Consider the following 23,805-nt stretch of genomic DNA (forward strand, 5'->3'; position numbering starts at 1 on the left):
TAAACACCTCATTAAAAAGGGGGGAACTTTCAACTGTTCATCAAATATTGACAAGCCCAATGATTTGGACTTTTACAAACCACTGGGCCTCAACAGCAACACAGATATCAAGCATTTTGCTCTGATAAACAATTACATGAAAGTCTGAATACAAAGATGCTGCGGACCTCGGCTACAAATTGTGCCCATGTGATCAGCAAACCATATCTGGTGATCACACAGATATCTCTGACTCGCACTCAGCTCATTTTAAAACAGCCTTAAACCACTGTGGGAACAAAGCCAGCAGCAAACAGACTCCCAGGGGTCTTCCAAGAGCAAAACCAGTGTATTAGATTTGCTGACTGGATGTTATCTACTGTACTTTCTGGGCGACCACTGGTTTGCCTTCATATACATGCTGAATGAAAATAAAGACCTCAGAGATGAGTAATTTGTTATCTCGGGCAAGAAGGTTATGTTTTCTCCCCCCCCTCCATTTGTTTGTAAGCAAGATTACACAAACGCTACTGGAAGGATCACGGTCATACTGATTGCAAGAGAGGGCATTTTTTAATCATCATTTTCGTGATTTCTCAAAAATGTGTGAATCTGGATGGAAACAAAATCAAAACATGTATAAGGGACTGAGGAGTGTGAGTGATTTGGTGCAGATCCAAATAGAAATCTGGACGGTGTGAATTAAATAGAATTTCATTAGGGGACCTCTGTGGTGGTACGACAATCAATGTGCACACGCAAACACAACATAGCAACAACAATAGGTTTCTATTGCCAGATGTAAAGAAATATGCGAATGTTAAGCTATTGGTCCGGTCGAGGCAGATGGACACGCCCACATCGAGTCTGGTTCTGCTTGAGGTTTCTTCCGATTTCTCTCTCTCTCCACAGTGCTTGCTCGTTTTAGGAACTGTTGGGATTCTCAAATTTTTAAGAACCAGACCTTACTTTGTTGGGTGCCTTGAGAAAATATATATTATGATTTGGCGCTATACAAATAAAATTCAATATTGACAATAAGAGCAGGCAGGTATTATTACAAAAGGGAGAAGCTAATTCAGTCAGCTCTTCAGCTTTTCTTCAATGAATAAAAAACAATGTCTAAAAGGGGATAAAATCATTCATAAATCAAACTAAATAAAAAGATGAACAGATGAAGTATAGAAAAAATAAAAGCAAAACAAAATCTAGAAAGAGGTTTTCATGGCAACACTGTTGTGCTCCATTTCATCTGAAATGACCTCTAGCACAGCATCTTGTCTGTGTTATAGTGTCCCCATGTTGCATTAGATCATCACCCTTGACATGTTGTCAGGGAGATGCGCTCGTCGATGTTTTTAAATAATCACATTACAACCGAGATGTTTGCCAATGAACATGAATCACATTACGGACCAGTCCCATCCCCAGGGCGACGGGACAGCGAGATAAATCATGGGACTGAAATGCTGTGGAAATCAGTTCCACGGACCATTACTTGCAGCTCTGGGGCCTCAGAGCCAAACCATCTTAGCAGTCCATGTCACCAGTCCACACTATAAATACCTCCACACAGTCGCTGCTGATTAAAGCCAGTCCAGATTCATATTAGTTCAAATCTGTCTGAAGTGACACAGAGTAGCCGAGCAACAGCTCCGAACACTGATGATAGGGAGAACTGTGATATTTTAGTAATCGCAATCAAAGAAAGTGAACACCTTACATCAAACTGTTATTTGTATTATATAAATCCTCTAAACATCACTGTATTGGCAAAAGAACCGTGCATTTCCCCCTGAACCATTTCCAGGCAGTAAGCCCCAAACCAGCACATCTACAATTTGAGTCCATTCAATTTTGAGCCTGACCGATTTATCGATTGGAAAATAAAAAACTGGCGATATGAGCCTTTCACAGACATACTGGTATCTGCACTTATCATTGCCAATATGGAACTTTTATTTGCCAGAATAAACAATGCTGAAAGATTAAGATTTAAGCTGAGATAAATCTAAACTCTATATATTTGGTTGTCTGAGTTTTCTTTACAGTTATTTAATAAAATGAGTTAAAGTTAAACTGTAGAATATCAGGCCTCGTTTACATTTTTTTTGTCGTAAAAGTTTGATAATGACATCTTAGGAATGTTTGGCAATTTAATTAAAAAAGCCTATATATCAGTCGATGTATCGGTTTTAGAAAATTCGTATTCCCCATAAATCAGTGATGGCATCAGCCTCCAAAAATCGATACATATGTCGGCCTCCAACTATAATTTAACACAATCTTGGCAAAATCTTGTCAGAAATCAATTTCCAAAGAAGAAGAAAATTATCCTCCAAGTAACGAGGTATAAATCCGTTTTTTAATGATTTCCATGATTTCCATGACTCTCCCCAGCCTCTCTCTGCCATCTGCTGCACACCACCTACATTCCTCACCAGTGAGGCACAGCCAACTGATGGCTGCTTTTAATTAAAAACACTTGTTTGCACACCAAGATGGCTGAGTGATGATGTAATGACACCTTACTGGAAAATGGCTTTGTGCAACCAGCCTGCAGAGAGCCTCAAGCTTTTTCTCATAGGACTGAAAACAATCCCTTCATCTGCATGTTCTGTGTGATGCAAAGCGAGGAGCAGCAGTAGACCAGTTCGGATCCGGTCTCCACAGCGGGGACGATCCCTGCTTCTGGGGCCTCAATGCTACAACGTGGGACACTGCAGAGACATGTCGAGCAGGATGTGATCACACACACACACACACACACACACACACAGACACACACAGACACACACAGACACACAAAGCACATGCGGTGATGGAGCCCGGAGGCACGACCATGGCTGGATAATGGAGCAGCCTCCCCTGGAAGGCAGCATCTACCGCAGGGCTGCAGAACCCACATGGGCCACGACCAGCACCAGGCTCCGGATCCAGATCCACTCACCGTCCTGCGTGTCGTTCCCGCGGCTGCAGTTGCTGCAGATGTGCTTGATCTCTTTCCCGATGTGACAGTGGATGGTGAAGGGCATGTTGTTGTTGTGGTGGTGGTGCGGGTAGTGGCCGTGCCCCTTCCTCCCAGTGCCTCCACCACCACCACCACCACCACCACCACCGCCGCCGCTGAGCGACATGATCTTCCCCAGGCTGAAGGGCTTCTTCTTGGGCTTCTCCACCGCCACGGGGCCGCCCTGCCGGCAGCCCGGGGAGAACCAGGTGCCGTGCATGATGGTGGGCGCCGGGTCCACCGTCGGGTAATTGGCCGTCTTGAACATCTTGTGGCTTTTCAAGATTAAAAGCAGTCCCTTCACCTTCACCTGAGATCCCGATCCCTTGTGTGCGTAACGCCAAATCCAAATCCACCGCTGCAGCTCAGAGGAGGAGAGCTGAAGAGCTGGAGCCCTGCGAGCAGATCCAATGGAGCTGATAATAAGACGGAGGCAGGGTGAGTGGTGAATGGCAGCGTCCACCTCTCCTCTCTTCTCCTCCTCTCCTCTCCTCTCCCTCCCGAAGCTGCACACTGCAGTCGGTTGTAGCTGATCCACGATTAGTGGGGCTGAGCAGTGCGCGCCTGTGATTGGCTGCTGCGCTGAGCTCCTCTCATAGGCCGGTGTGGAGGAAACGCAGGGAGAGTTGCTCATCTAATAAAGATCTTAAATTCAATTTTTGTATTTTTTTTTAGTTTGGCAAGTTATATTATTTCAGAGATGCTCTCTGTACTGCTGCAACAACAACAAAGCAACACAACCACACACAACAGTGGTTCATTTCAATCTAAGCACAGCTGCTTTTGGTGGGATCAACAGATTGGGCTGAATAGTATTTTTTATTCTAAAAAAGTGCTTGTAAATCAATTCAAGGTGTTTAAAATTAAAAAATATGTAGAAGATATGAAGAAGAAAATAAATATGGTCAGAAATATACAGTGGCCACAAAGGGGACACCCAACTCAAATCATAGATGTGCTGGTTTGGGGCTCACTGCCTGGAAATGGTTCAGTCCAAATGAGGGGGAAATGCACGCTCCTTTTGCCAATACAGTGATGTAAGAGGATTTATATAATACAAATAACATTTTGATGTAAGGTGTTCACTTTCTTCTATTGCGATTTCTAAAATATCATCGTTCTCCCTATCATCAGTGTTCTGAGCTGTTGGGTGTCACTTCAGTGGCCAATTACATGTCCAACATCCATTAACCTTTCTTGATTCAGTGAGGTGCACATTTAAGTCATTGTTTGTTTACTTTAGCCCTTTAGCTTTGAACAAAGCAACAGGTCAGTGCATATATTTGGAAAACTGTTCCTTGTTCAAGCACATTGTGAACTTCTAAAAAGCTCAGAGTTTAAACATTCTCAGCAAATTTTACTCCTTTTTTAATAGGTTACTGAGAGGACAGGGGCACTTCAGAGGCCAATCAGATTTCAAGCTGGGCCCATGCTTTATTAAATGAGATGATTTATAGTAAAATTTACACTGATCTCTTTAACTGTTCGAATGCAGCTGCTTCAGGTTGTTAGTTCCGTTTATTCAACATGTACTGCACTATTTAAAGCTCTAAAAGCAGACAGTATAAAGAAGTTGAGGGGGCCTTGATGGGTAAATACTTTCAATAATTTATTTTCTATCTAGAATAAGCCGTAGAGTCGTTTGGTTGTGGACACATGCAACCCTCAAATGACACCACTGAACAGCAAACAAAGGGTATGTCCTTATCATGCATCCGCACACTCACTAACCGAGAGAGGCGGAGAATTGGAAAACAAAGATGCATGCAAAAATTACAACATCTTTCTAATTGTGGGCATAAAAACAGACAAGAGCTGAGAGAATTAAAATCAAAGAACAAACGCACAGCGACGGGACTCTAATCAGTGATCAGACAGCTCAGTACTTCAAATGAGAGAGAGAGAGAGAGAGCTCAGCCTAAAGTAACAGAGAGGCATTCAAAATTCCTTCTCTTCCCGAACTCCAAACAGCCACTCACTCAGTGGATCTGAATGAAGTTACTGTGCACACTTTCAGAGGGTATTTGATAACAATAATGACCGGTTAATGAGGCATTAATCGTTGGAGAAGATAACCGGCCCCGTGGCGTCGCCAATCACGTTTTCCTGCGGAGCCGTGAGTGGTTGCGGCCCTGTGGTGAGTGTCTTTGATGTTCCGTCAATGTGCTGCAGCTTATTCCACTGACATCAAAGCCCTCTCTGAGATGAGGGACAGAGGAGGCACTTGATTTACTGCCACCACGGTGCAATGCAGCAGTTGCCCTCAGTTGGCTCTTTGTGGTGCAAAGTTTCTCTCACTTGCATCGACATGTGTGTAAAATGTTTCAACAATAGAGGCTATTTTTTGCAGTATGTGTTTGAAACAAAGATTCAGAGGTTGAAGAATGAAAGGTTTTCACATGCATGAGGGAGGGAGCACCACAGCAAAGTGTGAGTATTTTGAGTATTTTGTGTTGACATCGTGAAAATATTTTGAATACACGTTTTTGTATCTTTCAAAGACATTTGAGTCTAAAACTAAGATGTAAAATTATCCTTGAGGAAATACATGAGGGGTCTTTACATTATATTCTATCTTGCATGGGTTACTTATTGGCTGAGAGTCTTGCTGCACCACTTTACAGACAAGGACAGTGATGACCTTTCTTTCCTTGTTTACTCTTATCTATTCATATTATTCTGCTTATAAACTTTGGATTACCTTTATGCGTGCTTAAATCAAAAGTCCTCTCAACAAGGCTCAACAATTATTTGAATTGTTTGTTAGGCACGTTGACATGTAGGGACGGATGTCGTGAAAAGCATCATTGCAAGTCCATTTGCACTTCAGCCTTAATTTCCTATTAGATAATCCTTTACAGAAAAAATCAAATGATTAAAGCTACAAGACCGGTGTGTTTGTTGACTGTGAGCAGGAAGGGTCACATGTGGCAATGTGGTTATGTAACTGCTACGCCAGGCAGTGATCAGTGCTACAGTTTGGTTTAAGGGTTAAAGGAGTAAACAATGAACAATAAAAAAAATGACAAAAATAATAATAACTACAGCGATTTAGTATTTAATACTCAAAAAAAGGATGTTGTATTTCACTTTTAAACATGTGTGAAACAACTGATCAAGGCTAGCTTCCACTTCAGGTACTTGAGTGTGCCGCCTTAAATAAGTGCTGCTTCCTGCAGGAACTGCTGTGAACATTTTGTTTTTGTAAAACTGGACTATATAAAATATTTATTTGACTCAACTAGAGACAGTCTGTAGAAATTCAATCAAACACATGTGGTATTTCTGGCAACTTTGACATCACCATTAAAAAGAAACGTTGGGGTGGGTGGTAAACAGTTGCATTGTCTTATTACGAGTGGGTTAGGGTTAGCTGGATTAATGTTCTGAACAAAAATCAACAGGTAGTCAAGTAGCTTTCACCAATGTTCTGACCACAGAATTAATCCAGTGCAGTCCAGGACACTTGTCAGCAGAGAGTCTGTGCAACAACAACAAAGCAACACAACCACACACAACAGTGGTTCATTTCAATCTAAGCACAGCTGCTTTTGGTGGGATCAACAGATTGGGCTGAATAGTATTTTTTATTCTAAAAAAGTGCTTGTAAATCAATTCAAGGTGTTTAAAATTAAAAAATATGTAGAAGATATGAAGAAGAAAATAAATATGGTCAGAAATATACAGTGGCCACAAAGGGGACACCCAACTCAAATCATAGATGTGCTGGTTTGGGGCTCACTGCCTGGAAATGGTTCAGTCCAAATGAGGGGGAAATGCACGCTCCTTTTGCCAATACAGTGATGTAAGAGGATTTATATAATACAAATAACATTTTGATGTAAGGTGTTCACTTTCTTCTATTGCGATTTCTAAAATATCATCGTTCTCCCTATCATCAGTGTTCTGAGCTGTTGGGTGTCACTTCAGTGGCCAATTACATGTCCAACATCCATTAACCTTTCTTGATTCAGTGAGGTGCACATTTAAGTCATTGTTTGTTTACTTTAGCCCTTTAGCTTTGAACAAAGCAACAGGTCAGTGCATATATTTGGAAAACTGTTCCTTGTTCAAGCACATTGTGAACTTCTAAAAAGCTCAGAGTTTAAACATTCTCAGCAAATTTTACTCCTTTTTTAATAGGTTACTGAGAGGACAGGGGCACTTCAGAGGCCAATCAGATTTCAAGCTGGGCCCATGCTTTATTAAATGAGATGATTTATAGTAAAATTTACACTGATCTCTTTAACTGTTCGAATGCAGCTGCTTCAGGTTGTTAGTTCCGTTTATTCAACATGTACTGCACTATTTAAAGCTCTAAAAGCAGACAGTATAAAGAAGTTGAGGGGGCCTTGATGGGTAAATACTTTCAATAATTTATTTTCTATCTAGAATAAGCCGTAGAGTCGTTTGGTTGTGGACACATGCAACCCTCAAATGACACCACTGAACAGCAAACAAAGGGTATGTCCTTATCATGCATCCGCACACTCACTAACCGAGAGAGGCGGAGAATTGGAAAACAAAGATGCATGCAAAAATTACAACATCTTTCTAATTGTGGGCATAAAAACAGACAAGAGCTGAGAGAATTAAAATCAAAGAACAAACGCACAGCGACGGGACTCTAATCAGTGATCAGACAGCTCAGTACTTCAAATGAGAGAGAGAGAGAGAGAGCTCAGCCTAAAGTAACAGAGAGGCATTCAAAATTCCTTCTCTTCCCGAACTCCAAACAGCCACTCACTCAGTGGATCTGAATGAAGTTACTGTGCACACTTTCAGAGGGTATTTGATAACAATAATGACCGGTTAATGAGGCATTAATCGTTGGAGAAGATAACCGGCCCCGTGGCGTCGCCAATCACGTTTTCCTGCGGAGCCGTGAGTGGTTGCGGCCCTGTGGTGAGTGTCTTTGATGTTCCGTCAATGTGCTGCAGCTTATTCCACTGACATCAAAGCCCTCTCTGAGATGAGGGACAGAGGAGGCACTTGATTTACTGCCACCACGGTGCAATGCAGCAGTTGCCCTCAGTTGGCTCTTTGTGGTGCAAAGTTTCTCTCACTTGCATCGACATGTGTGTAAAATGTTTCAACAATAGAGGCTATTTTTTGCAGTATGTGTTTGAAACAAAGATTCAGAGGTTGAAGAATGAAAGGTTTTCACATGCATGAGGGAGGGAGCACCACAGCAAAGTGTGAGTATTTTGAGTATTTTGTGTTGACATCGTGAAAATATTTTGAATACACGTTTTTGTATCTTTCAAAGACATTTGAGTCTAAAACTAAGATGTAAAATTATCCTTGAGGAAATACATGAGGGGTCTTTACATTATATTCTATCTTGCATGGGTTACTTATTGGCTGAGAGTCTTGCTGCACCACTTTACAGACAAGGACAGTGATGACCTTTCTTTCCTTGTTTACTCTTATCTATTCATATTATTCTGCTTATAAACTTTGGATTACCTTTATGCGTGCTTAAATCAAAAGTCCTCTCAACAAGGCTCAACAATTATTTGAATTGTTTGTTAGGCACGTTGACATGTAGGGACGGATGTCGTGAAAAGCATCATTGCAAGTCCATTTGCACTTCAGCCTTAATTTCCTATTAGATAATCCTTTACAGAAAAAATCAAATGATTAAAGCTACAAGACCGGTGTGTTTGTTGACTGTGAGCAGGAAGGGTCACATGTGGCAATGTGGTTATGTAACTGCTACGCCAGGCAGTGATCAGTGCTACAGTTTGGTTTAAGGGTTAAAGGAGTAAACAATGAACAATAAAAAAAATGACAAAAATAATAATAACTACAGCGATTTAGTATTTAATACTCAAAAAAAGGATGTTGTATTTCACTTTTAAACATGTGTGAAACAACTGATCAAGGCTAGCTTCCACTTCAGGTACTTGAGTGTGCCGCCTTAAATAAGTGCTGCTTCCTGCAGGAACTGCTGTGAACATTTTGTTTTTGTAAAACTGGACTATATAAAATATTTATTTGACTCAACTAGAGACAGTCTGTAGAAATTCAATCAAACACATGTGGTATTTCTGGCAACTTTGACATCACCATTAAAAAGAAACGTTGGGGTGGGTGGTAAACAGTTGCATTGTCTTATTACGAGTGGGTTAGGGTTAGCTGGATTAATGTTCTGAACAAAAATCAACAGGTAGTCAAGTAGCTTTCACCAATGTTCTGACCACAGAATTAATCCAGTGCAGTCCAGGACACTTGTCAGCAGAGAGTCTGTGTGTGTGTGTCTGTGTGTGTGTGTGTGTTTGTGTAGATTGTGCGGTTAATTTCAGTCCCTTCCTATAGAGACTTTCTGTGTGAATCTCAGCACTGGTCTTCAAAATCAAAGTAAAAAACTTGTGTGGCTGACAACATATACATGACACTCGTCACAAACTGTCGCAATAAACTGAAACTGGTGGAGTCGACTGACTCAAAGCTGCCTTGAAGCTTTTACTGATCCTCTGTGACTCACATCTGATGGATCTGCTCTCACACTGCGTTGTTGCCATGACGCTTCGTTAAATGTTCCACTAACAAGCAGGAAGGAGCTTTTTGTGTTCTGCTGGTCTTAATAGAACAGACTTTCTTTTTTCTACCTGATAGAGAGTCGGCATTGGTTTTTTTAGGTTCTGGTTCAAACTGGTTTCCTCGGATGTGGAGCAGGTTTTAGGCTAAACAATCTTACAACTTCCGACTGAGCAGCCTGTCAGTACAAATCTGCTGTTCCTGTTCTCCTTGTGTCTCTCTGTCTCTTCCCATCTGTCATTCTCCCTCTGCATTATTATCTCTCCTACTCCCTCACAGCGCAGACACACAGCACTATCTGAAATTAATGTTACTCTGATAGTGCCGTGCTTTTTCGTTCCCATTTTTCTGATTTGCTGAAGGGAAATGTGAATCCTAAAATTATAATCTTTAAGAAGAAATATTCCTCACTGTGCAGTTATTGGCGTCACCTTCAGCTACGAGCTCAATCTTCCTCCTGACAGGCAGCGGAGAAATGTGACATGATTATGTAAAGTCAACACTTAAGAAGTGGGGAGGTGATAGACTGACAAATGCCAAGGGAAAGTGAGGCCTTAAAAAATGTACCCACTTGTTTGTGTCGACAACTTTCCCTCATTGCATTAAGAGTCACTGTGAATATTATTCTGCTCAGCAGCCAACAGAAATGTTTGTATAATACTGTCAAAGACGGTTAGATACTGTGGTAAGACGCCCGAGACAATACTCCCAGAGAGCTGTAAACACATGACTGCTTGCTTTTCTTTCCTCGCTGTCAGTTCATTCCTTCCTGCCTGTCTCTTCCCCTTCTTCTCTTGTCTGTCTCATCCAGACTCACTGTATTTTCAGCATATTTTTAACATATTTCCAGGTATTAACACAATGTTTCAGGGGCTAATCGCATATATTAAGGGTTATATATCCATCTTTTTATTCAATACTGCTCATCCCTCTCTTAGGATGGCAGGGGGTTGGAGTCAAACCCAGATGACACTGGGCGACAGGTGGGGTCTACAACCTGAACATTTCACCAAGGAACAGTTATCCGAAAAAAATATTACAATTAAACCTGATAAACAGAGTTTTGTTTCTCTATTAATAGGTGGATACAATCTCAGTGTGTACTGACAGTTTTGTTTGAGTTTAAAACTGCTTTTATGTTGTTGTAATGCTGTTTAAAATTTTGAAAGGTGCTATATAAATAACATTACTTATTTACATACTTCTACTGGAAAAACAACCAATACAAAAAAAATTCAATGGACATTGTTGTCAAATACATTGGACAATTTCTTATTAATCAAATGATATGTTAAACCAATTGATGTTTCCTTGACAAAAGACTAAATTCAATAATTTGATTCGTGCAAAAAACAAAAAAAGTCATTAAATGTACCCAGAAACCACAATGTAATCACACAATAATTTTGTTTAAACTGTTGGAATTACACGCTAACAATAAAAATGCATTAGATCATTTGCAGCTTTCCCATTTTGCACTGTGTAAATGCTGTGGTTATTGTGGTGCAGACTAGAAGAGAATTTACTGCAGAGCTGTTTGTCACATGTAATATTCGTTACAATGCTGCCATCTAGTGGATTTACTACTGTAGTAATATTTGGTTATCTATGTTGGATTTTAGATTTTTTAAATATATTATACTGTTGTTGTTTTCATTCATTTGTTCCTTATTTATTCAGTTTGATTTTCTTGATATATAATTTATCAGTGACCACTCAAGACTATCTTATCTTCGGTCTACCATCTAATAAAGTTTGATGGAAATGATGGTCTCCTCTCTTCGGTGCTGTTAGCCACCACGTAGCTTCATAGTTAAAACTAAAATATCCACATCTTCACAATGAGCTTGACACATACTTCATGCCCGAGATGTTTGGGATGCTGAATTAATGTATTCAGGGGCTCTGGTTGTTTCATGAAGTCGAGACACTCTTTCAAGACCGAAGAGCATCAGTTATTATCTTGAGTATTATTTTCAATGTATCTGTCCCGAAATTATTGTGCATCTGAAACCCACTTGTACAAGGTTTGGAACAGGCAGCAGCTTCTGAAGATTGAAGAGGAATCTTCTCATTAGAGCCTCCAGGGCTGAGTCATATTTGTGTGCCTCTGTACTGGTGCAATCCAACTAGTGCACGTTCTAACTATACACTAAATATATTGTATGTGACAATCTCCACCGACAGTCCCCTCATTAAACCACATTTAAATGGACTGTCAATCAATCAAAAGTTATTTGTTTAGCCCATATTTACAATCCCAATTTACCAAAACTACCAAAAAAACATAGTACAGTGGAAAAACATGTAGAAACCTCAGAGAGAACCACTTGAATATATGTCGCGTGTAGGCAAACACATCAACACATTTTGATTCACTAGAACCTGATTTTAATTTAGATGGGCAACAAAATGCACAAACACAGTCCCCTAAACCTGCCTGATTCGTTTTATCGAGACACATGAATTATCTGGAAAACCAGTAAGTAAGCAAGTAAATAATTCCCAGATTCACCTCCTGATCCAGATCCACACCAACATTGAGGGGATTCATTCTTTCCTGACCCATACCATGTCCTCCCACAAAGTTGTGTGATGATCTATCAAGTAGAATTTGTGTACTCCTGCTAACTGATAGACAGACAGGGGATAAAAACTAAAATCAGTTTTTATGCCTGATTGGCAGAAGTGAAATCCCCCCAAAATGTACCAGTAACCAGAATGGCCCGAGGTGTAAGAGGACCTTTAAATTCAATCAAGTTGCACCGATTTGGACACACTCATAAATATCAGTCTTCTAAATGTGTCTGATTTTATTTATCAGGATCCATGATTTAATAACTTGGAACAAAAATCTATCTGGTATGCCCCGGCTCTTCATCTGCTCGTACTTTTAATTATCGTACATCGTGGTATTTATGGTTGTCACACAAATGGCCTGTTCCCCTCACGACCAAAGACTGTATATAACAAGGACCACACCCCCCCCATGTGACAAAAATAAAGCCTTCACTAACTGTGTGTTCCCTGATCTGCCAACAGGTGGTGCTGGAGTGCTGCTGCAGTGAGGATTTCACCAGCCCACAGGCCATCTAGCTCCATCTGAGCAGAATGAACACCCACATCACCAAACAGGAAAAAGAAGTGGGTGCTCTTCTCGAATCTCCACTAAATTTTTCTTTGTGCTATTTGAATTTACTCATGTGCTTTTGTTGTTTTTACAGGCGTCCTGTACTGAGGTAAAAGCATCAATGACAAACTTCCTGAAGCTTGTTCACAGACTCGTGGATGATCAATGCCAGAGGGACATATTTCATCAGGTGAGACAGTGGGTTTTTGACGTTATAAGTTAACAAAATTTCTATTTGTTTCTTTTTTTTGATTTGTTCTTTAGAAAATCTTTCCAACTGTGTTTGGCCCCAAATATGACTCTAATGAGAACATTCCTCTTCAATTTTCAGAAGCTGCTGCCTGTTCCAAACCTTGAACAAGTGGGTTTCAGACACACAATAATTTTGGGACAGATACTTTGAAAATAATACTAAAGATAACAACTGATGCTCTTGAATTTGCATCCTCAACCTAAGGTCAACACACATAGAAGTGAGAAAGAACTTCTGCTGGGAGGTTTCTCAGCACAGAGTCTTCCAAACGTCCACAATCTTGTTTGTCTCTCCTGTGACAAGGTTTTCACCTTAAGAAAAAAAAAAGAACACCACAGGATTTGTGTGGCCAGTAGTAAACAACAGCTGCAGACAAACCCACAGAGTTTTACAAGCTCAAGCTCATAAATCAAACCCTGTTGATGTGACTGAAGTGGCTTTGCTTATTAGTGAAAGTGACACTGAGCCTTCAGATGTCCCACCCCAGGACTCTGTGTCTTCTGACTTGTGTAAAAGAAGCAACCGTTTAAAAAAGTGCTCTTTGTGTGCTTGAATATTTACGTCATCTGCCGACTTGACAAGGCACATGAGATGCCACAATGACTAGAGTCCTTCTCGCTGCTCTTATTGTGGAAGGTCAGTTCAGGGTTTCAAACCAAGACCCAGTAGCAAAGAATGAATTCACTGAGCAGAATTTGTTAGGAAACACAGAGAAAGGGAATCTGGAAAAGGAAAACTGTGGTTTCAGTTGCAGATGCGCCCTCCAACATGGAGGCTAGTATTGATTGTTAATCACTTATGATGTGTTGGGAATGGAACAAGGGATTTTCTTATGACAAGAATTTTGAGGAGCTCCAGCGCAAATGTCCCCAAAAGCATCCTCGGGGGAAAAGCAAACAACGATGAGCTATTTTGTTCTCGATAGGTGTAATTTTCAGTCAGATTACAACAATAATGAGAGCTGTGCTGAGACAAGTTCTGCAACAAATGAAGGTAAAATGGAAACGGCTCTGAGCGCCACAGACCCACCGGACGACTCCCAGTACCATCTTTTCACCATCAAGTGCAGCATGTGTGAGAAGAACTTCTCAGAAATCGTCCCCCTGAAAAGACACTACACCAAGTCACATAAAGAGGCCCCTGCCCTTGTCCGCTGTGCAGGAGAACCTTCGGGAGGCTGTGTGAATTGGTTCGACATCAGCACAATAGAAAACTGTTACAGTGCTCCACCTGTAAGAAATGTTACACAAAGCTGGGACTGCTGGATGATCACAAACAAGTTCATAGTGCGATTGTAACGACAGGCATTTGTGAAACATGCGGGAAGAGCTTCGAGTCCCTGGCTCATCTGTTTCTGCACCGGAGAAAACACAAAAGAACAGCAGCCGAGTGTTTGCACTGTCTGTGGTAAACAGTTCAGCACCAAAGACTATCTGAAAGCACACATGGTGAGGCACACGGGCGGGGTATTCTATAAAAAAACAGACCTTAAATGGCATCTGTACAAGCACACGGGGCAGGAGCCGTACCTCTGGGACACGTGCGGGAAAGGCCGGCCAGGGTTCACATGGTTCAGCACACAGAGGAGCGACCGTTCAAGTGGAGGACTGCGGTGTGTGTTACAAGAGGCGGTCGCATGTGACGGAGCACCACAGAGAGAAGCACATCAGGCTGCGGCCGTTCCTGTGTGAGGTCTGCAGCAAAGACCTTTTGATAGAACAACGTGCTGAAGAAGCCCATGATGGTGCACACGGGAGAGCGGCCGTTCACGTGTCCAAAATGTGTCAAAAGGTTCAGGAGGAAAACTCAGCTCAAAAAGCAAAGAGAAAAGACATGTCTGTAACTTCAGGCCCTTTTTGGGAGTTTTCCTGTGTTTTAAACTGGTCATGTGTTGCACTACAGTCCACTACACTACATTCTGTCATCAGCAATGCCTCACTGCATTTTAAATTAACTGCAACTACAATATTCCCTGAATAATTCCCATTCACTCAGTCTCTGATTGGACGTTTCCTTACTTCAAGGTTTCCCCAAGGTCTACAAGAAGCCTATTAAAAAATAGATGGTATTAGAAAAAGACTGTTGAATTACACACTCCGAGTTTTGTCACTCATCTGTTGTGATGCTTGAATAAACTCAGAAGATAATGAGTGTTTCTTGGTAAACTTTCTCTGAATCTCTGCACATAGGCAGTGAGGCAGAAATCAATTATTCAACAGAGAAACCAATGTGCCATTTTTTTAATAGTTGATTAATTTGCATGAAAAAAAGTGAGCTATGATTTGGGATTGTTTTATGTGGTTATAAAATCAATATTCATGTAATATCCAATTAATCATTTCAGCACTACTGCCTGTGTAAACATTTAACCTCATGCAGAACCAGGCTGTTGCAGAGAAAGCAAAGGTCCACCAGGGAGCAATGGTGCTCCAGGTTCGGCCTCAGTTTCATCAGCCAAGAATCCGACTGTTATGTATCTGCAAGTTGATTAAGTCTTAATTTCACAGACCACCTCCCATGAAATGAAGACGGACAGCAGATTTCTATAAGATCACGAGCAGCTGTTAAAATTAAAATGGCTTTTGGTCGCTGACAAGGACATTTTAGGATTAAATCTTGTGACGTGTGACTGTAATCATCTTAAAGTTTTAGAAGAAAAAAAGATGTAAAACAACAAATGCTGGATTTTTGATCAGGTCTCCAACATCAGAAACATTCAGTGTGAGTGCCTCTATCTTTGTTCCACCCTCAGCCCTGTCTCTGCAGAGCTCAGAGAAACCCTCACTGTGGGATTTTCCATTTTGTTTCCCCACGCTGTCGTCTAATTCAGAAACAGCGTTGCAGGCGAGGTGATGGAGTGACAGACTGCAATTTCTCAAATTTTTTTTGCGGGGTGCTGAAAATAGACATCACTGTAATAACCACGCGGCGAAGATGCAAGGATTTTTGTGTTAGCCCTGTTTAATAAAAGGTGTAATGAGGGGAAAGGGAGCAGTGCAGGTTCCAGCTGAGGATGCAATGTTGCTATAACAAAGCAATTTTGAGGTAATTGGGTTTGGATGCTCTGTATAGTGGCAAAAAATCACACTATTTGACAGCAGGCGAGTGCATATTGGGGGGAAAAAAAGCAGAGAATCCAGCAAAATGAAAGCAATCTCCAGTGAGCTCTGCAGCACTTGATGGTAAGCAGACTGTGCCGCTCCTCTGGGATGTTCTGGCTGTCTAGAACACACTGATTCTTCCTCTGACTCCATCTGTCCCGCTCGCTTTTGATGAACACCACAGTATGAAGAGCAGCTCAAGAGCATAAAGGCCTCCTCTGGCCTCTGTGCGGCTCTGCTGGAGACGAGTGTCTCAAGCACAGGTAGCTGAATGTTATAACGCCCCGATAAAGGGTTTTCTTTAGTTACTGATGACGTGGGAAAATGCTAAAGAATAATTTCCTGTAGACACAATAGGTACATTTGTATCAATGTTTTGTGGAATTTACACAGCATCTCTTGATGTGACTTTGTGCACTCGTTAACTAAAACTAGCAGAAACCATAGACGGCTCTCTAGAAGTGAAGCCAAATCACCAACTGATAGCTGCTGGATTAGTCCTTATCCATGTCCTGCAGCCACTTGGGCCAAAATGTCAGAGTTCATGTCAAATAAATAGAGTTCTTTTAATATATTTAGAGAGCCTGATCCCTGCAGTGGGCTCAGGTCCTCTACCACCCGACCAACAGGAGGTAGACGCCAGAGCCATTTAAGTCCCATACACACAACATTCTGCTTTTAATTTCAATTCATACTGTTCAAACTAATATGTATAATGTGGCTTGTTTGTATTCTAACTTATTTACAAACAACGTTTATTTAATCCATCTTTAAGTGGTTTGTTGTAATAGATTTATTTATTTGCTTCATGAGAATCTTTTCTTTCATTATAATTTAAAATCTTCTAGCAGGCTGAGTCGACCTTTTATCATTTCAGTTATTAAATGACGCAATGACAAAATCCATTGTGTAATCAATTCTGCACTGGATCTGTGGGACGAGCTGCAGGTGAAAGGAGAGGGCCGAGTCCCCTCGGCTCAATTACTCAGCTTCACAGAATAATTCTGCTCCCTCAGATCCCAGCCTTTTATACCTCAGGCTATTAGTCTGTCTTTACACTGCATGGCTTACATAACTGTCTGAGAAGAGTAAGCATAATTTAACATAATATTCTGTGTAGATCTCACACACATTATCTCTGTTTCACATGAGGAAGTTCCCTTCAAAATGAAAGTTAGTTCCACCCTTATTGATGACAGGGAGACATTTATGACATTTCAATCCATTCATCCATGATCGACATCGCTCCTGGGGAGAGCTGGAGCCGATCCCAGCTGACACCGGGCGACAGGCAGGGTACACCGTAGGTTGCCAGCGTATCACAGGGCTCTCTCGCTCTCACATCCACACCTACGGTCAATTTCCAATCCAATCAACCTAATCCCCAATCTGCTTGTTTTTATAGTGTGGGAGGAAGCCGGAGTACCCAGAGAAAACCCACGCAAACAAGAGGAGAACATGCAAACTCCCAGGCCGCCCCTATAGGCCCATTTTGTATTCTAAAAATATCACATTGTAGTGCTTTTCAAAATAGATGCAGTGATTTAGAATCACTCAGGGCCTGAGGATTAACAAACAGGCTGGTGGAGCTAATCAAACGTACATCCACTGATCACAGTTTAGTGGAACTCGTAAGCACAAGAGCCAAAACATGTTCTGACTTTCATTATTAGAAAACAGGGTAGAAACTTTGAAGTAGTGCTGAGTGGTGCATTGCAGCTTTGATTGAATTGAATCCCAGTTTTGCAGCAGCGTTGAAGTGATTCTGACTCTGTAAAGTCTCTTACTCAGCAGAAATGTGGTAAAGAGCTTCTGCACTTTGGGAGCTGCCCTGGGAGCCACACATTCTGTGGGCATTCATCATGTCTACTTCACGTGTACTCCCCACATGTGGGACATTATACATTTTTCAACTTTTGTAGAAATCAGGGACCCATCCCTTAGACAACAGGCTTGATACTGCATGTTGTTTCCTTGCCTAATGTCCAAAATTATTCATTGCATGTCGCTTTTCATCAGGCGAAATGAGCATCAGAGAGTAGCAGTGACTCAGTGGCGCTCGCTCCTCCAGCATAATTGCTCCTTGGCAATGCGTGCCTCTCAGATTGCAGTGGTATCTTTACCCCCTCTCTGCCCATTGTGCTGCCACACTTACTATAAATATGACCCATAAGCACATCATCATCATCGACATGCAGCTTTCCTCAGCTCAGCTTTCTGAAAAAGGCGTTATTCTTCAGCTGGCATGTGTTAAGCACATCACAGCCAGGAGCCTTTTCCCACACTTGCAAGAGTGGCACAGAGAGAGAAAGAGATGAATAGAAAGCAAATAGAGAGCATGAGATTCTGGGAAGATGCAGCGGCTTCCTGCTGGCTCTTAAACTGAAGACACCCTCTTGTCAATTTCTGTACACCATAGTGCCACAGAGGTTGCCAGGTGTTCCAGCCAGGTGACGCCGATGGTTTATTTGATTTTTTACGCAGCAGGAGCATCAGATAATAGAGTCCTGAACGTAGGATTGCTATTTTTCGCCCCTTTTTTTTTGTATCTACTCATGTTTTATTCAGACCTGGGATGCTTCAGCACAAGAGAGCCTATATGTGCAACCATGTAGGGAAGATGGATGCTGATGCTGTTTTTTTTTTAAGATGCAGGGGCTGTTAGTCCATCATACAAGGGTCTTAAATGTCAGAAATGTGCTGTGCGCATGTGTTTGGAAGGTAGGGGTGGGGGCTATGACAGAGACATAAATCAGGCCTGATGGAGACAGATAAGTGATACAAATCTCTTCTTGCTAATTATCAGCACTTTGTCAAACACTTTCGCTAATCGCCTCTTGTGTAGCTGCAGATGTCTAAAAATATTCCACATTCAGCAGAGTCGGCGCTGTTGCCCCGGCCCAGGAGTTAATCTGAAATTCTCTTTCCCTCTGAAGCAAGGACTGACAGCTCAAAGTGGCAAAGTGCACATTCCGCCATGTCTTGACCTTGCAGTCACCTTGCAGCTGCTTTAAGAATTCTGGATAATCTAACCAGACCCTTTACAATGAGAGTGACTTTGCAAATCCTTTCTGAGCTGCATATGCATGTGCTGCTTGAGAGGTGGTGCTTGAGTCCTGGCTAGTAGCTGCATTAAGTGCTCCACTAACTGTACAATGAACCCTCAGGTAAACCCAGCAGGAACATATAGTTCTGCAGCAGAAACGTGTCCTGTCCCACCATGCATCTTGCAAGTATTGATCGTACTCTTTCGGACAGCAGTGCTCACTGCACACAGACTGCAACAGAAGCAGCAAAGGGAGAGAGGGAGAGAGAAAGAGAGGCAGGGGCTGGTGGGTGGTGAATGAGTTGTGTTTAGCTTTTTTTAGCTTAATGTGGCTGCAACACAGAGCCTGGTTGAACATTCAATTGTGAGACGAGAGTACATGCACACATCCAAATACTGTTTCAGTTAGGCACATCTATACTGTGTGTATAAGAATGTAAATGCAGACTTGCACAAAAGCTATAGGGGAAGTACCCATTTGATCTGTTCCCCTATACGACTGCAATGCAGCCAAGTCTTGGCTCCTTCAGTTTTTGTCTATTTGCATTTAGGCCAGTTAAAAAGGTGACAGTCCCAGCCACCGGCATCCAAACACCTCTACACTGCATCCATCTGCTCAACCATATTAACATCTGTACAGTGGGCGTGCTGTGATTAACGCCACATATAGTGCAGACCAGAGAAGACCCAGAGCCTGCAAGAATGGCGGCGAGGTGCATAGAAAAACAAGAAAATTACAAAGTAGTGCGATTCTGATATGCTGCATTAACATGGTATTCTTGAGCCCTGCACAAATTATTGCACGGCTGTCAGCAGGTAGAGAACATATTTGATTTTGCAGGAAACTATGACGGCACTCAGTAGAGCGCATAATGTCCCCTTATGAAACCAAATTTACCAGCTCTGTATTTTTATTTCTATCCGCACCAAATCGCACGCACCCATAAATATCAGTCCTCTGAACAGGCTTCATTTTTATTCATCAAGACACAATTATTCTCTGAGAAATCAAGGATAATGTAAAGTGTCCTACCTTGCGACGTTAACGGAAATCAGTTGAGTAGTTTGTGGACAAACAAGAAAACTCATATGAACCTATAACCTCCTTGCTGGAGACAATAAGCTTAGATGACTCTCCATTGACTTCTTTTAGTGAGCTGAAAAATCAAAAAGAAAACATTGTGCTCTTTCACTCTGTTTAAACTAAAATAAATGATACATTGAATTCAAAATGATACGGGCATCAATTTATTTCAAAGAGCGTTAAGAGCCGAGCAGTTTGCAGAATGGAGAGAAACAAAGCAGCAGACAGAGAGGAAAAGGGTCTGCCTGATAATGTGAGCAAAGGTGATACAAAATCAAAATGTCAGATTTTCTTCAGCAAAGGAACATTAGTGGCAAATCTTAAGTGTTATAGCTGCTGTGACTGGGAGAGTTTCTTGTGTGTGGCACGAGTCTGAGGACAGAAGGCAGATGGGACTTGAGCTGCTGAGTGATGAGCAAATTAAAACAAGCCAACCTCTTCCAGTGAGACGGACGCTGGCGTCCACTGGCGGCTCACCAACATGGGGCTGAGCACACGGACATGCACAGATCTCTGCCTCTGGGCTAATGGGCACGATCCTGAAGTAAACAATGATGATTCCAGCTTCACAAACACTGTGATCTCTCAGCTGCTGGTCCAGTGTGTATGTGTGTGTTCGTTTTCCTTCATTTTTTGGACCTTTTACAGCACTGACATAATCAGGACCAGCAGTCCTCATGGGGACCAAAGCCTGGTCGTAATGATGCCAAACTTAAGATTGGAGGTCCTGGTTAAGGTTAGATGTGATCTAGTCGTTGTTAAAGTTAATGATACGGTTTTGTTTAGGCTGTCTTCAATGAACGAAGGTCAATGCAAAGTCGTAATAAGGATAGCTGCGCAAACCTTTTTGTGTGTGTGTTATCCAGGTATTACTCAAGTTGTGGGGACCAAATGTCTTCCTTATGGGGACAAAAAAGCAAATCCTCATTATGTAAGTTATTCAATTTTAAGGGGAACACATATTTTAAGGTTAAAGGTTAAAGTTAGGTTTACGTTAGAGACTCTGTGTGTGTGTGTGTGTGTGTGTGTGTGTGTGTGTGTGTGTGTGTGTGTGTGTGTGTGTGTGTGTGTGTGTGTGTGTGTGTGTGTGTGTGCGTGTGTGTGTGTGTGGGGGGGGGGGGCTGAGCTGAAGGCGTGAAGCACCATAACAGGCAGTAATGATTGAAATCAAAACTGTGAAGTAGGTCAACCATCCATCCACACCTCCGTCCTTTAATATTTTATGACAGGTGACACTGTTGTTAATAGCCGCACAGTAACTGATGCCATTATATCTTTATATCTCAGCGACTGCCCGCTGGGCCATTTAACTGCTGGGCAAATGAGATTAGTGCAGATGCTAAACAGGCCGATGCAATAAAGCGATGTTTCATACATTCTCTCTGATTCCATTAGAGGCCCGCGGGGTGCGTCATCATTTGTATGCTACAGCTTCGTTCCTGCAAGAAGTCAAACCTTTGGATCCCCATTGGGACTCACTGATCCGTGTATCAGCACCAGGGAATAAAAAAATATTTATATTAGCTGTTTTCACACAGAAGAGTAGAGTTGGCTGTGAGGTTTCATCTCCAAATCTTCACACGGACAAACTCAACACACATCAAAACTAGTCACACAGCTTAGTAACAGAGCAGCAGACGCCAGGTTGGCAGCGTCTTTATTAAAGACCTGAAAGCGTTGCATAAAAAAGAGGAATCGTAGCTGTTCATTGATGAAAACATTCCCACTGGCTCCAAAATAAAGTAGTTTACATAAAAACAATCAATTTTGACCTGTGTCTCTGTTACCTCATCATTTTTATAAAATATGAGGTTGTGTGTGATATAATGGCCCCAATAAAACAAATAGAAACCACCGCTATTATCTCGTCTGGAGCCAAACACAGATAATTGCTCGCTTGTTGTTTCTAGTCCTTTGCAGCTCTGATCATTTATCATTATCAAGCACCTGGGCACACAAACACCAGACTTTTGGTTTCCTTGGCGATAAGAAAAGCTAAATCCTGCTCCACTTCTCCAGGTGGAAGTGAGTCAACAGCGCCGTTGTACAAATCGCCCCCACACCACCCTCACGCTCTGTGTGAGGCCGTTGTAGAGTGCGGGAATAAAAAGGAGCAGAGAGACGAATGGCAGCGTCCCGTCACTGACAACAAGCTTTGTCTCCAAACACTCACTGGCATGAGAGGAGTAACCTAGAGCTGCAAAGGCTTATCTGAGAACACCATGCTGCAGGCTTTTTATTATCAATATAAGTATTATTATTATTATTTAAGATTCATTCATCCTGGAAATCAGAACTGGGAACCGTTGCTCTTTTACAACACTGAAGCTTCCCAGGTTTAAACTGAGAAGCTTCAATTGAGAAGCTGGACTGGAGCAAAGTGCGGTTACTTTATGATCGGATGACCTTCTGGGAACAGTCCAGCCTCTTGCTAGTGTCCTGACTTGAGATAACACAGACTCTGCTTCATGCAGAAATGATTTCCGGAGCCATTTCATTGGTTCCAACTCTCTAAATCTGAGGTTTTGCTGCATTTCTCAATTTGAAATCTTCCTTAATTGTATATCTTTGGACTCTGTCACTGTTGGTCAGACAAAACAAAGAAGCATAAATATTCCAGGGAATTCTGCTTGTCATTTTTTAGACGAAATGATTAATTGAAAAATAACTAGAGGCTGCTCAGAGAGTGCAAACCTCTCCAATGGCTACCGCCCACCTAATCATGTTAAAGCACCCCCTTCACACAATTTAATTGGCACACACACACAGACACACACAGACACACACACACGCACACACACGCACACACTCACTAACTTTACATATATGACACTATAACATTGTTGAAGAGAAATGTTTAACAAATCATCTCCCCAAACTGCACATGCTCTATGAAACCCCACAATGAACTGGCCGACATCCAAACAGTCCAGCGAGCTATAGGCGTGGTGCTGGTCTCACACTCAGTGCTGAGTGGACAGATGGGTGCGACACCAGCAGGCTGAGGTGCTGGCACTTTACACCTGCACTAATATGATCTGTACCCACTATTTCAGTACATTTAGAGGAGCAAATGCAAGACTTGTGATGTCAATCATATTATCAAACACGTTGGCTTCACTCATTTGAATGTGAACGAGATAATACCACATTTTGACCGAGCGCTGTCACACACAAACATCACAGATCCTCCAGGAGATCTGTTTTCAAACACACAGCTCTTATCATGGCCACACTGTCGTGCAAACAAATCTGAATCCTGTTGACTCAGTCAGCACAAAATGCCAAGTCACCATGGTAACAGGGGATGCAACTGGAGGCTGGTGGAGGCAGAAGGCAGCTCACCACTATGGGCATCACCGTGGGATCCTTGACAGCAGTTTAAATTTCAGTGATTAAAATCTACAAACGACTCCGAATAAGCCGGATACTACCCTCATCCGATTTTGTGCACCACAACCACTGGCACAGCCCGGGCTACTACAGGTCACGTTGGAGCTTCTTCACATTATGTAACTGCGTTGAATTACAGCGGTGGATGGTACCAGGCGCTGACTATACAACCAGAAACCTCACATGAAGTGAATAAAAGGGTGTGAACGAACATGATGGAGCATAGTGACGTTTTATTGCGGAAACATCAGTAACAGGGTCGTCCA

This window comes from Limanda limanda, chromosome 13 (genome assembly GCF_963576545.1).
Source record: "Limanda limanda chromosome 13, fLimLim1.1, whole genome shotgun sequence".
NCBI lineage: Eukaryota > Metazoa > Chordata > Actinopteri > Pleuronectiformes > Pleuronectidae > Limanda > Limanda limanda.